General features: G+C 39.6%; 1 protein-coding gene across 2 annotated transcripts in view; it reads left to right on the top strand.

The window, feature by feature from the left end:
* Positions 1-16,711, top strand: part of GHR (growth hormone receptor) — a 132,357-nt gene that overhangs the window by 40,564 nt on the left and 75,082 nt on the right. For both annotated transcript variants that reach the window (XM_085212789.1, XM_085212790.1), the window contains exon 2: positions 8,536-8,620. The gene's annotated coding sequence lies outside the window, so the exon portion shown is untranslated. The remainder of the gene's footprint in view (positions 1-8,535; positions 8,621-16,711) is intronic.

The raw sequence follows: 16,711 nt of genomic DNA on the forward strand, positions 1-16,711 counted from the left end.
CAGTTCTGTTTTCTTCTTGTATTGGGGAAACCTAAGACATGGAGCTGAAAGTAGTCTACATAATGACCAGAGTTAGCTTTTCTTTGCGGCAGAAAATGGAGTGACTGAACTTCTTGGGTTTGTTATTGAATCATGAGAAGGCTGAACAATGTGGCCACTGCTTAGTTCAAAGATAGTACATCATTTGAAGCCATTTGAGCTACTTGAGGAACTCATAAAGCCAGTCATTTAAAATCAAAGATGCATAATAATGCTTAGAATAGCAGCTGCACTACTTAATGACCAAATTACATTAAAATGTAGGTTGAATTATATTCAGTTTAATTTGTGCAAACAAATTTACCAAATCTCCCTTCTTTGTGCTCAAAAACACTCTCCTGAGGTGTGGATTTACCCCATTTCTCAGAATAGAGAGGGAACAGGAGCCACAGAGATTTTAATTTTGACCATGTTATATACTGAGATACAAATTAGCTTAAAGTAAATTTTGTATTTCTCCATTTTAAGTTCTGTAGTTTTGAGTTCTAAACTGTTCACGCACTGTGCTGGTTAGTCATGAGTGGTTTTGATCCAGTAAACTTTGTTTCTGTATTAACCGTTTGCCAAATACTGACATATGCTATGTGTTTTTTTGTAAAGCAGTGATAACTTTGGCATCACGCATTTAATAGGTGATTTTCTTAATATGTAAGAAAAATATTTCTTTCTACCTTCTTACAGTCCTGCAGTTCCTGAATCGTAGTTTTTATCCTTGCATTCGTTTTATTGTTTAGTTAAAATTAACAGCTTTTCCCCCTATTTTTAATATGTAATTTTTAAATGTTTAATCAAGAAGGGGTGGGTGATGATGGGAGAAAGGGAAACTATTATTCAAAGGCCTGGCATTTCAGTTTTCACAAAATTATCTGGAACTCGCTGATAATGAGTCAACAATGTCATTCTGATAGAAAAAATACAGATAAAGTTGGAGAGACAAAGCTAAAAGAAAACTACACGAAGGAATCTTCAGTTTAGCTTTGGTAAAACCTCAGACTGCTATGCAAGATCTGGGCTAACTGAAAATTACCAGCAGTCTGTAAGGCTTGATTGATTGAAAGAAAGTGAAGTACAGTGGTCCTTGCATAAGTAAAGGACTATGATAAAAAAAGTAAGGAATGTACAGACAGATACACATTCACACATACAGACAGAAAAAAAAATAATAGAGGGATTGATTTACATAAAGAAGGACTTGGGACCTATATTCAAATAACTTTCTTAGTGGCACAGATAGTCATGCACTGGGTTAGATTTCCTGGGGATGTTACCAGATCTTTGAAAATCTCGTGAAAAATGTGTGTCTTTGTCAATCTTTTGTGAAATCCAGTAGCTAGAGTTGAGAATCAAGAAGATTAGACATTAGGAAGAAATTCTTTACTATGAGACTGCCTCGATAAGCAATTGATGCCTTATCCCTGGAGGTGTTCAATGGCAGCCTGGATAGGATCCTAGGCAACCTAATCTAGAGGATGGTAACAGCAGGGAAGTTGAAACTTTTAAGGTCACTTCCAACCTAAACTATTCCCTGATTCTGTGATACCGTGTTTGAAAAGCAAGTTGGATGTAGGTTTTGTTCATTCAGCTTCTAGTAAATAACTGATCTTTACTTCATTTCAAGCATAGTATAAGATTTTTTCTATATTTCTGTTTTTCTCAAGTCTGTTAGTCTCTTAAGGGTGCACATGAAAACTGGCTACAATGATCCAGGAATACAGCTTTCTTCTCAGCTAGTAATTGGTACGTCCCTGTTAATTTAATGTAAAAGTTTCCCTTTTAAGTTACTGATAAGTCAGCAACAGTTTCTACTAGTACAGTTCCGGATTTCCAATTGCCCAGATCTCCAGATACTTTGCATGTTTTTCTTAACATCCCTTCAATTCAAGAACATAAACAACTGTGGATGAGAATATGACGCGCTTTGCTCATGCAAGGCAGCCTGAATTCTGCTTTGATAAGGCAAAGCACAGCATCCACATTGTATGTCAAATGAAGTGTTAAACTTACCTATGAAGTTTGGACTACTTGTCTGTTTATAACCTTAACAGTGCTGATGGCTCGTTGTACAACCCAAAAAGGTGTAGTATTTTCTGGTTTTGGCTCTTGCTAAACTCCTGAGATCTTCTGTCCACAAAGCTATACTTGTGTATGCATAATACAGTATAAAATATAAATTCACTTTTCATCCCTACTGTGAGTGCCAAAACAAATACAAGTTGTTCCTTAGCTTGGTGCTGCTAAGATGTTCCAGTTATTGTGATATCAAGAAGGCAAAGACTGCCAAAACTCTCTGAACAGAAAGGTGGTTCCATGAAGTATTGAAAATACAAAGGGCAAGATTTATTGTTAGACCCCTAGGAATATGAAGGGATTGAGGGGAAGAAAAATGGCTCTGACTGGGAAAAAGGAATGATCAGGGAATGATGGTAAGGTAAGTGGAAGGGTAGAAGAAGAGGAAAAAAAAGATTTAAAGGAAGAAAAAAAAAAAAAGACAATCTGGATAGAGAGAGGGAGGGAAAAAAAAGAAAGAACGAAAAAGGCAAAGAGATTAGAAGGTTCTGTTGCATTTTGTTAGTGTTTCCTTGAAAAACTCCCCTTGCAGAGAAAAAGTTCATTAGCGAATTCAGGGAATCACCTCCCAGTGGCAAATAAAATTGTTCATCTGTGGGTATGAGTTACTTTGTTACAGAAATAATTTGAAGCAGTAAGAAGTTTGAACTTAAGAAGGGTGGAAGGGCTTAGTAGTTTCTTCAAAGAGAATATTTGAAAATACTTGAAAATTTCCACTGTTTGAAAAAGTGGCTGTCAAAAGAAGTCCACAGCAACTGGAAGAAGGAAAAGATTGCTTCCATGTTCAAGAAAGGGAGAAATGAAGACCTGGAGAACTACAGTCCAGTGAGACTCATCTCTCTACCTGAAAATATCATAGAGCAGATCCTCCTGGAAGAGATGTTAAGGCACATATGAGATGAAAAGGTGGTCTGAGACAGCCAGCATGGCTTCACCAGTAGCAGAATGTGCCTGACCAGTCTGGTGGCCTTCTCTGATGGAATGACAGTATTGGTGGTGGACAAAGGAAAGGCAACAGAATCCTGCACCACATCCCTATCTCTAAATTGGAGAGGTATGGATTTGAAGGCTGGAGTATTAGGTGGATAAAGAATTTGTTGAAAGGTTACAGAAGGTTGTTGCCAACGGCTCTTTATCAAGGTGGAGGCCAGTCACAAGTGATGTCCCACAGAGGTCTGTCTTTAGACCAGTGCTTTTCAGCATCAGCAACATACTGGAACTGTGTGTACCCTCAGTAAATTTGCTGATGACACAAAGCTGAGTGGTGCAGTTGACAAAATAGAAGGGGGACTGCCATCCAGCGGGACATAGAAATGCTCAAAAAATGGGAATGCAAGAACCTAGTGAGGTTTAGCAAGGCCAAGTGCAAAAGCACACTGATACAAGATACAAGCACAGACTGGGAGAAAAACTCACTGAGGCAGCCCTGTAGAGAAGTACTTGGGCATCCCAATCAGTGAAAAACGACATGAGCCTGCATCCTGGGATGCATCAGAGGGATGGCCAGCAGAGAGAGGGAGATGATTGTGCCCTGCTATTCTGCCCTCGTGAGGCCCCATCTGGAACAGTGGCATCCAGGCCTCAGGCTCACAGTAACAGAAAGGCTGCAGAGCTGTTGGAGTGGATCCAAAAGAGAGCCAAGATGATTGAAGGGCTGGAATACCTCTCCTATGAAGAAAGGTTGAGGGATTCAGGCTTGTTTACCTTAGAGAAGAGAGGGCTCCAGGGTCATGTCTTTGCAGCCTTCCAGTGCTTGAAGGGAGCTTACAAGCAGGAGGGTGACTGAATTCTACATGGTCTGACAGTGACAGAACAAGGAGGAATGTCTTTAATCTAAAAGAGGGAAGATTTAGGTTAGACGTTCTGAAGAAATCTTTTACTCAGAGAATGATGAGGTACTGGAACAAGTTGTCCAGAGTGATTGTGGGTACTCAATCTCTGGAAGCATTCAAGACCAGGTTGGATGAGTGCTTGGGCAGTCTGATCTAGTGACTGGCAACACTTCCAGTGGCAAGGCGAGTTGGAACTAGATGATTTTCATGGTCCCTTCTTACCTAAGCCATTCTATGATTCTCTGATTTGCTTTGGAAGTCTTGCAGCAAAGACTTAACTCTTGGTCAGTATTGAATATTGACTCTACCACTGACTGACCTTCTGCTGAATTTTTCCCATTGATTACACGTTTGATCCTGGTATGCTAACCAGTTTTCAGATCATTTCGTGATCTGCTTCCCTGTGCAGTACTTCTTTGTTTTGTTAGTGAAAATTTCAGAGAAGAAGGTTGTTGGAAATCTTGCTGAACTCGAGATAACATCCACTGTTTTCCCCTTATCCAGCAAACGAATTATTTCACTGTAGAAGGCTGTCAGATTTTATTTTTCCTTCATAAATTCATAATGACTATTCACAATTGCTTCTAGTACTTTGTATATTTCAAAGTATTTTCCAGGATTATTTTCTCCATTACTTCTCAGGAGATCAAGATGAGAGCCCTAGGGATCAGAAGTAATAATTGCTAGTCCTTCATTCGCAATATTCTGCATCTTTCCTTTCTTGAAATTGGAGTGATATGCATCCTATCCTCAGGGACCTCTCCACACTGCCCTGACCTTTCAGGTGTCATTGAGGGTGGCCTTGCATGCAGTGACATTGACCAGCTTCCTCAGCACTTTCATGTGCATTGCTTCAAATCCCATGGGCATATATATGCATGTGGCTTATTACAAGCATTCTGTTGTATTTTTTATAGCTAAAGATCAAACACATATACACTTGCCTCCTCTTAATTCTGTGAAGGAGTAGTCAGGCAGTGGAATGGGCTGCCCAGGGAGATGGTGGATTCACCAACCTTGGAGGTGTTCAAGGAGCGTTTGGACGTTGTGTTGAGGGATGCGGTTTAGTGAGAACTATTGGTGATAGATGGATGGTTGGACTGGATGATCTTGTAGGTCTTTTCCAACCTTGGTGTTTCTGTGATTCTGTAATTCTGAATCTAAGCATGAAGCTGGTTTTGATTTTGAACACTTTTGTTTACATGCTTATGTAAGAGTGTAGTATGTAAACCAGACTGAGAATACTTTGCAAGTTCTCTGGACAATGCAAGTGACCACAAGTTAATGCTGGGCTTTCGAGTCATGCTAACTGTGCATTTTCAGCCATAAGCCTAGACCATTCATCTTAGTTTTTAGATTCAGATTTGGTGCATGGGTCAAATTGTCTACATAAGTTGTAGCCTTATTTTGTTCAAGATCAATTGAAATAAATACTGTAATATAGTGTCAGCATGGCTGTATAAATGTGCGCATATACACGTAACTATAAAAAGCAGGCACATTGCCTTGTGGTTGGAAGCACATATAAATGAAGTGACAGCACTTAGCCTCTCTAGTCTTAGGGCATTGTCCCTCCCATTTCTTATATTGAGGTATACACACTCTAAAGTGAAGAAAGGCAACAGCAGAACATAGAACTTATGTGCTGATTTGTACCTGTAGTTACCTTATCTCTTCAATCTGAGGATGAAACAGCTTTTATAAAATTAACAAGTGAAATGGGAAAACTTGAGCTGGTAGTGAGGCCACAACATTTCCCTTTATTCCGATGACATCCAAGCCGTAATGCAGAGTTAGTGCTCTCTGAGAAGCATTGTATTGGAGCAGCTCATTTGATGAAGGGAAGTAGTTGGCTGTACACACAGTAAGAGTCTACCTCTCTGGTATGGCTGAAACCTGCTGGGAGGCAATGCGTTGCATAGGCTTTCCCTTCAAGCCAGAGCTTGAAGAGTTAGCTCCCTCTGTAGGCAACAGGTTCCTTCCTACCTTCATACCCAGTGAAGCACCTCATTCTGCCTGCCTTGAGACCAACCACAGAATGCTATTTGAAAACCCTGATTGGTTTTACAAACATGGAATTGTTTGAATACTGTTTTGAAGACTGAAAAATCTTCTAACATGTTTGTGTCCATCTCACATTCTCAGGCTTATTATTCTCTCAGGTTAGGTGCTGAGGAGATGGAATGGACACAGATCCTGACATCCCAATAAAGAATTGCATGTTTTCAGTTAGGAGGCAAAGGAATCCTGGATGGGTCCCATTTTGACTCTCAATTCCAATCCTTTTGTTTGCCACATAGGTTAGAATAAATAACTTTTACTGAAAAAAAAGTATGAAAAAATCATTACCTTTACAGTTTCTTCCTGTTAATCCGTGTTTTCCTTTTGCTGAAGTTGCAGTTTTTTCTGAGAATCATTGAAAACATGGCTGGTCATTATCTTATGTGCAATACTACCTCTTTTTCACACATGATAGTAAGAATCTAGTGCACATGTGATTGTCTTCACGCTTGTTTGGGTTGTTCTAAACTGCAACATTGCAAATTAGCAGTGTTGTTGCATGGAATCCCCGTGCTATCTCCACTAGCTACCAAGAGTGAAACAAAATATTCAGAGTACAGTTAGTTAAGCAGATATTAGGGCTTGTCCTTTTCGTTGCCTATAAAGCAGCTAAGATCTTCTCTGTTATTGAGCAAGATTTCAAAATATTTTGGAAAGGCTGCTGGAAGAATTTTGCCTTTGCCTTTGCCTTTGTAGTAAGGTTCTGATTTTGTCACATGGAGATCATTTCCACTTGCTAATACTGTACCAAGTGTTTTGAAACAGGAATTTGTCAGTACTCCTAACTAACCCGCTTCAGTCAACAGCTGCCTTAGTCTTTACAGTTTTGTTCAGCCTGATCTGTTCTTTATTATAGAAAATGAGGGTTGTGGCTCATGGATCAATTGTTCTCAGTGAGATTAAGAGATCTTTCCAAAATTTACAAATGGTTTTAAGACTCCTTATGGGATGAATTTAAAATGGGACAGTAAGATCCTCGACCTTATAAAATGTGAGTGGACTCTTTCTGTGAGGTGCAGTATTAGTTGTGCTTATTACAAAAGGTGTAAGAGGTAATAAGTAAAGGCATATCATGTCTAATTATCTTGTTCCACGGCCTGTATATGTGGAGAACCATGATTGCAGATTTCACTTCAGCAAGATACACAGCATGACTTATTTTCACTTTGATAGCTATTACATATTATTCTTGATTTTTTTTTTTTAATGGAAGATTCCTTCTCATGTTACCAAATATTTCTTTAATCTTGTTCTATGATCAATTCAAAGATTTTCCCATCTGGTAGTTATTTGTTGTCATTTTTTTAACATAATTACAGAGTTGTCACTTAGCGTTTTACAAATTGCACTAAAGAGTATCTGACTAATACAACATTTTCATTCAGTCTGTCTCATTTTGCATTCAAATCTTCATTATCTAAAACACATACATTTAAAGAAATACTTAAAAAGTTGGAAATTCTGTGAACGTGGATCAGAATTTCTGCTGTTCTTTCTGAAGAACAGCTAGCCCTCAGACAAGGAAAACTCTTATGTGACATACTAACTTATTAAGGCTAGTGCAGTGTGGCCCCATGTGTACAGTCTGAATGCATGCACTTATTTCAAGGTTTTTTCACAAGCTGCTTCCTTTTTCTGGGTATTTAAAGTGCCTGACACTGTGAACTCTGGTCTTGAGGAGTTTCCACCCACTAACAACCAAATTGTTATGAAATAATCAATAAATGTGGGCACCATTGCCAACTTTTCAAAACAGTAAAGAATGCTGACTTAGAATCATGTAAGTTGAAAATTACCCTTAAGATGATCAAGTCCAAACCATGAACCTAACACTACCAAGTCTACCATTAAACTATGTCACTAATGACTTCTTCCTTGGGAAGAAATAAACCTTCATATTGAATTAATAATTATTTTTATTTAAATATAGAAATGGTTCAAGACCATTTTAGATGCTGCTGCTTTGCCAAATGCTGCGGCAGTGGTAATGTGTTTAGCAATTCTGGACAAAGCAAATGCTTAGAATGCTTCATACTGTCCTTTAAATGAAAAACACAGTGTTGCTTTCTTAAAATTAGCTATTCATAAGTTTCTATACTATAGTTTACTGTCTAAAACATTAGGAATGTGATATACTCATCCATATCCTCTTCATGATAATTCTGCTTTTTCTTTCCAATACGCCTTATTTATGCTGTAGACACATTGATAATGATTGTTGATAGGCCTTTCTGACTTGTCTTTGCCATTTAAATCTGTGTTGGTACATTTTAATGTCAAAGTTAGTGTTGAGTACTGCTGCTTGGCAAGCCCCCAGTGACAAAGGGATTGCAGGCAGCTGCTAGTTTTTGAGTGAGAAGCCCAGGTGCACCTCTTGGTCCATTATAGAGGCTGCCCAGCTGGGGGCCTTTCCCAAGATGCCTTTCCCATAGAAGGACAGTGACAGGACTCCACTAGGATTTTGTTCTGTCATCATTCCACCACCATTATGTTCTAGAGCTCATCTGTTGTCTTTTTTCCCCCTGATTTTGTGTAGGTGCTGGGATGGCTGGAGAAGGCCACATTTTGCAGTTGAACTGAGGGACGTGTGAAGCATCATCCATCCCCTGCTGACATTTGAGGTAGTGTTTTAACTTTTTTCTTACCTGCAAGTTACTTAATGATTGATGTTATCTAAGGATATGATGAGTAGAGCCCTGTAGTGCTCTGCATGTAATCCTTACAAATCCTGCAATTCATTCCTGCGGAAGACCGTAATGGTAGTATGTAGTATATGGAATTTTGATTGAGACTACAATCCTTAACTTAGTTTCCTACGCTATACTCTTCCTCCTCCCAGGAAAAAAAAAAAAAACAACACAAAAACAAACAGAAGTATTTGAATTAAGGCTATTCAATTCCATCCTGATCTAAGCTGGTGTCAAGTGACTTAATAATTGATACAAGTGTTTGAAAGCTGTTTTTTTCTTGTCAGAGAAAAACTATTTTACTGTGTGTCAATGGGACACTTTTCATTTATGGAGTTATTTGAACTATTAATTGCCTAATTTTTTTGAATGCACAATATTAAAACAAGTGGGAAAACATTCCTTATTATTCTAGGGGAGAGAACTTGGAAATCTGTTCTAGAATAAGGTAGATAGAAAATCTCTGTTTAGATGACACTTAAATGGCATCTAGTATGAACTAATATGGTGATTCTGATTCATATCTGGAGTGCATTTCCACAGACTTAATCAATTTACTATAGGGGTAAAATTTTAATAAAACACATCATAGAAATACACTGTGATGCAAGATTTGCAGATGTATGATTGCTTATGTTGTGGATCTGAAAAGCTGTTATCTAGCTTTAAATGATTATGTAAATGATTTACAGCTGCTATCTATATACAGTAACAATTTTATGATTGTTATGATTTTGCTTAATTGACTGCATATATATAAATGTACACAAATACATTATTAAATAAAAGAGAAATTAAAGAGATTCTGATATAACAGGTAGAACACTCTATGTCCGTTTCTGAAATCAAATGGTTGAACTCTGAATGTATTCACTATACTATGAATCTACACTCAAGAGACTTTTATAAGGAAATATCAATTCCACTAAGAAAATAAAAAGGTCAAAAGAGCGAAAAATTGCTTGTAAAAAAAAAAAAAAAAAAAAAGTGTGCATAACCTACTGTCAACCAAAATCTTTTTTGTTGTGGCTACCATACTTTCTCCTAATAAGTTAAACACCCTTAAAAACGAATTTATGGATGACTTCTCTCATCTTATAGCTGAATTACGGCAATACAGCCATGCAGAAAGCTGCTTCTGTGAATTCTTTTTCTTGCTTTTTGCACTGAGTAAGCTAGTCATGCTCTGGCTAAGCTGCCTGGTCTCCATTCCTCTACAAACATCAGTGAAAGAAATGTTTCACTTTTGAAGTGCCCAACTTGAAAAGAGAGTCTGGACCGGCTTCTGAGCACCACCACTGGTACACTCTGTGGTCTTGCCACCTTGTTTTACTATGTTGTGTTTTAGTTTGCTGCTTGTAAGTGAAGGCTAGTAAGTTTTAACTTCCAGAAAAGACGAAAGCAGTCTGATCCTTGGGAAATGCTGGTACTCACATAGCAAATGTGCCTTACCAAAAGGCAGTTCAAACCTGTTGCGTTTGAGTATGACTCTGCATTAAAAGTTATAGTGGGTTCCCAGGTAATGACTTCCTGAGTCAAGTAATTGATGGCCCCACTGAGGAAAATGTAATACTGGATCTGTTGCTCACGAACTTAAATGAACTAATTGGTTGTGTCAATATTGGAGACTACCTGAGCTGTAATGATGATGCTGTGTTTCAGTTCATGCTCTGGAGGGATATGAGACAGGTGAAGAGTAAAATTAGGAAGCTAAACTTTAGAAAGGCTAAATTCCAGCTCTTCAGTGATTTACTCAACCAAACACCATGGGAAACTGTCCTCATGGGCAAGGGTGCAGAGCAAATCTGGCAGATCTTTAAGAAGGCGTTCTTCAGGGTGCAAGGACTCTCCATCTGCAGGTGTAGCAAGTCAGGAAAGGAAAGGAAGAGACTGGTGTGGCTGAACCAGTAATTGCTGGTCAAACTGAAGAGCAAGAAGAGAATGCACAGGCAGAAGAAACAGGGACAGGTATTGTGGGGAGAATATAAGGAAGCAGATGGACTGTGTTCCTTAGATAGACTGTGTAGGGATGGGGTCAAGAAAGCCAAAACCCAGCCTGAACTGAACTTGGCTAGGGCTGATAAGAAGAACAAGAAAGGCTACAGGTACCTCAACCAGAAAAGGAAAGCCAAGGAGGATATACTCCCCTCAGTGAGTGACACAGACAAGCTGGTAATAACAGACAAAGAGAAGGCTGAAGTACTTAACAACTTTTATGCCTCTGTCTTCCCTGATAACTGCTCACCACACAGCCCTCAAACATTTGGTTTGGTAGGATGGGATTGAGGAAACAGCATCCCTCTCACTGTAAACAAAGATCAGGCTTGTGGCTGCCTGAGGAACCCAAACATCCACAAGTCTATGGGTCTCAATGAGATTTTTCCCTAAATCTGGAGGGAGCTGGCTGACATAGTTGCCAAACCACTCTCAATAATATTTGAGAAATTATAGCAGTCAGGTGAAGTCCCTGAAAAAAGGCAACACCACACCCATTTTTTGAAAGGGTATAAAAGATGTGCCCAGGAACTACTAACTTGTCAGTGTCACCTCCATGCCAGGGAATTTCATAGAAAAGATCCTCCTGAAAGCTATGCTAAGGCAGATGGAAGGCAAGAATTGATAAGGGAGAACCAGCATGGCTTCACCAAGGGTGAATCCTGCTTAACTAGCCTAGTGGCCTTCTGTGATGGTATCACTGTATCAATGGACAAGGGAAGAGCCACTGATGTCATCTGTCTCAAATTCAGCAAGACCTTTGACACAGTACCCCACAAATCCTCTCTAAATTGGAAAGATATGCATTTGATGAGTGGACTGTTCAGTGGATAAAGAATTGGCTGCAGGTCCACGTTCAGAGAGTGGTGGTCAATGGCTCCATGTCTAAATGGAGATCAGTGATGAGTGATGTCCCCCAGGGGTTGGTACTGGGGTTGATACTCTTTAATGTCTTCGCTGGTGACATTGACAAGTGGAGTCAAGTGCACCCTCAGCAAGTTTGCAGATCACACCAACCTGTGGGGTGTGATTGACACACCAGAGAGATGGGATGCCATCCAGAGGAACTTAGACAAGCTTGAGCAGCGGGCCCAGGTGAATCTGATGAGGTTTAACAAATCGAAGTGCAAGGTCTTGCATCTGGGTCGAGGCAACCATCGACCAATACAATTACCAATACAAGCTGGGGGATGAAAGGATTGAGCACCGCCCTGTCGAAAAAGGCCTGGAGGCTTTAGTGGATGAGAAGCTGGACGTGAGCCAGCAATGTGCCGTCACAGCCCAGAAGGCCCACTGCATTCTGGGCTGCATCAAAAGAAGTATGGCCAGCAGATCAAAGGAGGTGATCCTGCCCCTCTGCTCTGCACTGGTGAGGCCCTACCTGGAGTACTGCATCCAGATGTGGAGTCCTTACATAGACCTGTTGGAGCGTGTCCACAAAAATGATCTGTGGAATGGAACACCACTCCTATGAGGACAGACTGAGAGAGCTGGGGCTGTTCAGCCCAGACAGGAGAATGCTCTGGGGAGGTCTGAGAGTGGCCTTTCAATATCTAAAGGGGAGCTACAGGAAAGAAGGATACAGACTCTTGAGCAGGGTCTGTGGTGATAGAATAAGGGAAAATGGCTTCAAACTCAAAGAGGGCAGATATAGGTTACATACAAAGAATTATCTTTTACAGTGAGGGTGGAACAGGTTGCCTAGTGATAGGGTGGATGCCTTGTCCTTGGAAACTTTCAAGATGAGGCTGGATAAGGCCCTAGGTGACCTGATCTAGGTGTGGTGTCCTTGTTCATTGCAGGGAAGTTAGCCTAGATAGCCTTGAGAGGTCCCTTGTAACTCTAAGGATTTTATGATTTTAAGGTATAAATTTCTGTGGTGCTCTCTTGCTTGGTATTTTTCACTAACTAGTCTAGACTAACTTGACAGAAAACGTTTTGACAGAGGGAACAGTGCCTCAATCTTCATAGCCAGTCTGGCTTCTCATGACTGTCCTGTCCTTGAATTTTGAAGTGAGGGTCAGAGAGCAAAATCCCTCCCAGTAAAGTGAAGTGTGTCTTAGACCACCTCATGAGGCTGAATGTGTACAAGTCTATGGGGCCAAATGGCATGCATCCCAGGTTTCTGAAGGAACAAGCTGATGTGGTTGCCAAGCCGCTCTCCATCATATTTGAAAAATTGTAGCTGTCAGGTGAAGTCCCCAGGAACTGGAAAAATGGGAAACAGCACTCCCCTTTCAAGAAAAGAAAAAAGAAAGGAAGACCTGGGGAAATACAGGCTTGTGAGACCCCCAGGACTGTCTGTCTTACTCTTCAACATCTTTATCAATCACATAGACTGTGGGATTTAATGTACCCTCAGCAAGTTTGCTGATGACATGAAGCAGAGTTGTGCAGTTGGAACAATGGAAGGGAGGGACACCATCTGGAGGGACCTGGACACGCTTAAGAAGTGGGAACACAGTAATCTAATGAGGTTTAGCAGGGCCAAGTGTAAAGTGTTGCACTTGGGTCAAGGCAGTCCTACATACAAGTACAGACTGGTAGAACTCAGAGAGAGAATCCTGCAGAGATGTACTTGGGCATCCTGATGGATGAAAAACTGAGCCACTGCTATACTCTTGCAGCCCAGAAAGCCTGAGCTGCATCCAAAGATGGGTGGCCAGCAGAGAGAGGGAGGTGATCATCCCTTTCTACCCTGCTTTTATGAGGCCCCATATGGAGTACTATGTCCAGACCTGGGGTCTGCAAAATTGAAGAGCTATTGGAGTGGGTCCAGAGAAGGGCCACAAAGATGATTAGAGGGCTGGAGCGCTTCTCCTTTCCTGGGCAGCCTGATCTAGTGGGTGGCAGCCCTGCCTGTGGCAGGAGGGTTGGAACTGATGATCTTTTAAGGTCCGCTCCAACGTAAGCCATTTTGTGATTCTGTGATTACTTCAACGATAAAAGAAGGGAGATAATTCTGGCCAGGTAACTTGCAAATCACATACCCATAATTTATACTATTTATGTTAATCTAGTTTTGGGTTAAGAATTGGAAATGTGATAACTGTTCTCATGCAGATTAAATAAAAGCTGAGCCCTTCTATATTTACTTCTTGATATAGTCCTGGTTCTGCTAACCCTTGACTCAGTTGTATGGAGGCAAGTTTACAGCTTTGCTCATCAGTGAAATTGAAACTTGTAATGCTCAATGCATGATGGGAAATGTACCTCTGCACACTTTCTAGATTGATATTAACAAAGTATTCTGCTCTGAATAAGGATTTTGTTTATCCTAAATGAATGTATTGTATTCTTTCCTTAAAAATTAAACAGATACCTTGTTATTGATATTGAAAGTGCCCCATAGATATGGCAAGAGTAATTTGTTCTTCACTGACATTTAAAGTCCAGTGGAAGATAACACAAGGCAGAACTTGAATTAGATTTTGAGAGTGCTGGTAGTTCTGCTGAATATGCTGGAAAAAAAATTAATATGTGCCAGGAGTAGCAGAGATGTTTGTAAAATAACTGCCGTAAAATATTCCAGTAAGTGGCATTTCTTTAGCTTTTAACACTCACCATATACCAGGTCAGCACACCTCTCTGTCTTTTAAATAAGCTGTGCTAAGTTTTTTGCATACAGCACACAGAATATGGAAACCATTCATGGTGCTATGAGTGCCTGAGAAAAGCTAAGGGTATGGAAATAAAATTGGCTCTGTTATTCCACAGTCTGGAAAAACTTACAGGCATACAGGGCTTCTCTCTTTTGGCCTTTTAACTTCAGGGAAGACATTGCCTAAAATGAAAATGTCACTGTGTAGATGCTGTATTGACAGTGAATGTATCCATCAGTTTGATACCAAAATGCTGTAATACTTTTCTGGTCAGGCCACTTGTTTAGTGATGTTAAGCTACATGACCGTTTGTGTCATGTCCCCTTGTTTGTGACTGGGATCAGATCCAGATCCTCAGTCAAAAGTGTTACTAGTAGACCAATATGTACTTAATTATAAAAAAGAAAAACACTCTTATTTTTTAGCTTTATAGTCGTTCTTCATGCCTTTGTTTTATCAGTTCATCATATAATTTGAAGTGTTTGCTTTTTACCAGTTAATGATATAGTCATCAGTAGAACAATGTAATTTACTGTTAAATAAACAGAGTTAAATTCTACTGCTGTTGAGTCATATGGTACTGCAGACTTGAAATCAAAGTTAAGATTCAGTTTGAACAAGTCTGGCAAAGACAGGTATTATGTCCTGGCGAAAGTCTGAAGGCAGTTTTATTAACTATCATGCCTAAAATAGAAAAGAAACTAAGAATGTAAGCATAAAAGTATACCACAAAAAATATTTACTTTTTTTTAGTAAAATACTCTGTACTCCTTGGTGTAGCCACTTCTGTTCTGGCTCCTTACTCATAAGATAGAATTCTGGGTACACGACAACTCATAAATTCACTGTTTGAGAATTATTTGTGGAAAACAGTTTTTCCAGGCTAAATATAATACACTGAGCTAGTGAAAAAAGTCAGATAAATCTATGAAAGTCTAGATTCACATATGTGGTTTTATGTTTCAAAAAGTACGTAGCAACAAATCAAGTCTTACTCTATAGGTGCCACTCTAGAGTTTATTATGTGTGACTAGCAAAAATATGTCAGTATGGTTTGGTCTTTGCAGAAGTATGTGAGATGTAAATCTGAATTTTGGAAATGCTGATCTCGGTATTCCGGCTTTGCTGCGTTTGACTCACTGTTAGCTGAGCAACAGGCTTTTTACCCCATCCACACTCTTTGCATATCTTGCAGTGGAAGCAGCTATTCTCTCTCATCACGCTCTTTTCATCTTTTTTCCTCTTGAAGGCACACACTTGCTCTTCTGCTTGAATTACTGGCAGAGTCCAGGAAATAGGAAAAAGGAACAAAGGGAAGCAAGTGCTGCTCCTAAAAAAGCAGCAGCTCCCTATATCTCCCTTCACTGATAGCAGCAGGAAGAAGCGTTCTCTACTTGGGCTGTGGGAGGCAGGACATAATGAGGAAGGAAGGATTCATGCAGGTTTCATGGATTTCTTCTCTTCCAGATAGAGGTGGCACAAGCTGAAGAGCATATTTTCATGGGCAAGATCTGCTTTATTAACTACATGCCATAAAAATCAAAGAAACCAAAAAACTACTTAAAGAATCCCATTCTTAAAGTAAGCTTGTCTTCAGTTTCATATGCTTCTCTTTGAAGTTCTACCATCATCTCCATTAGTTTATGCATCAGCTCCTAGTAGCAGCTGCTTGTTAACATATCACATGACTTCCAGTCACACCAGTAAAGTAAATGTATTTTTTCCATCAGGACAAATTCTTCTTGGGGAAAAAGTATCTTTCAGGTTGTTTCAAATAAGCTGTTTGCTAAAAAAAATCACATACTATATTATGCAAGCTTCCTACTTACCAGTGGTATAATACTTCAGCATTTCAAATCTCAAATTCTTCTACGGATTCTTCCTTCTTATTCAAGCATATGCACAAGCATGCCTGGCACTATCTATAGTGAAATCTAGAACAATTATCTGCATCACAGGTACTGAGCTCTGTACATGTTTTAATTATTAAGACTTAAAATCTAATAAAACCCTTTAATGTGACGGGAAAGAAAAAGACACAGAAAAATTAAAATACAACTGTAAGTGTTTTGTAAATGCTACATTTTGAGGACATTCCTATTCTGTAAGGGCACAACTGTTGTATACCTACCGTCTGAGCTATTTGGGAGAAACCAGGCTGACCTACAGTCTGTGCTTTTTTGTGAATTCTCTGTGTACTATAGAGAGCATCTGAGACTGGAGGAAAGCCTGCTTGTTTGTGATTACAAGCCAGCCCAAACCAGACCTTTCTTACCAACAAAATAATTTATAGACCACTGTAATTCTGCATTAATTGTTCTCTGCAACCCATAGAACAGCTAACATTTGGATTTATTCTCTAAACTTTTGAAGGAGGATGGGGCTTTTTTTACATGTAGTTAAAGCCCCGTGTATCAATTTATATTCA

Source organism: Meleagris gallopavo, chromosome Z (assembly GCF_905368555.1).
Source record: "Meleagris gallopavo chromosome Z, MGAL_WU_HG_1.1, whole genome shotgun sequence".
NCBI classification, from domain to species: Eukaryota; Metazoa; Chordata; class Aves; order Galliformes; family Phasianidae; genus Meleagris; species Meleagris gallopavo.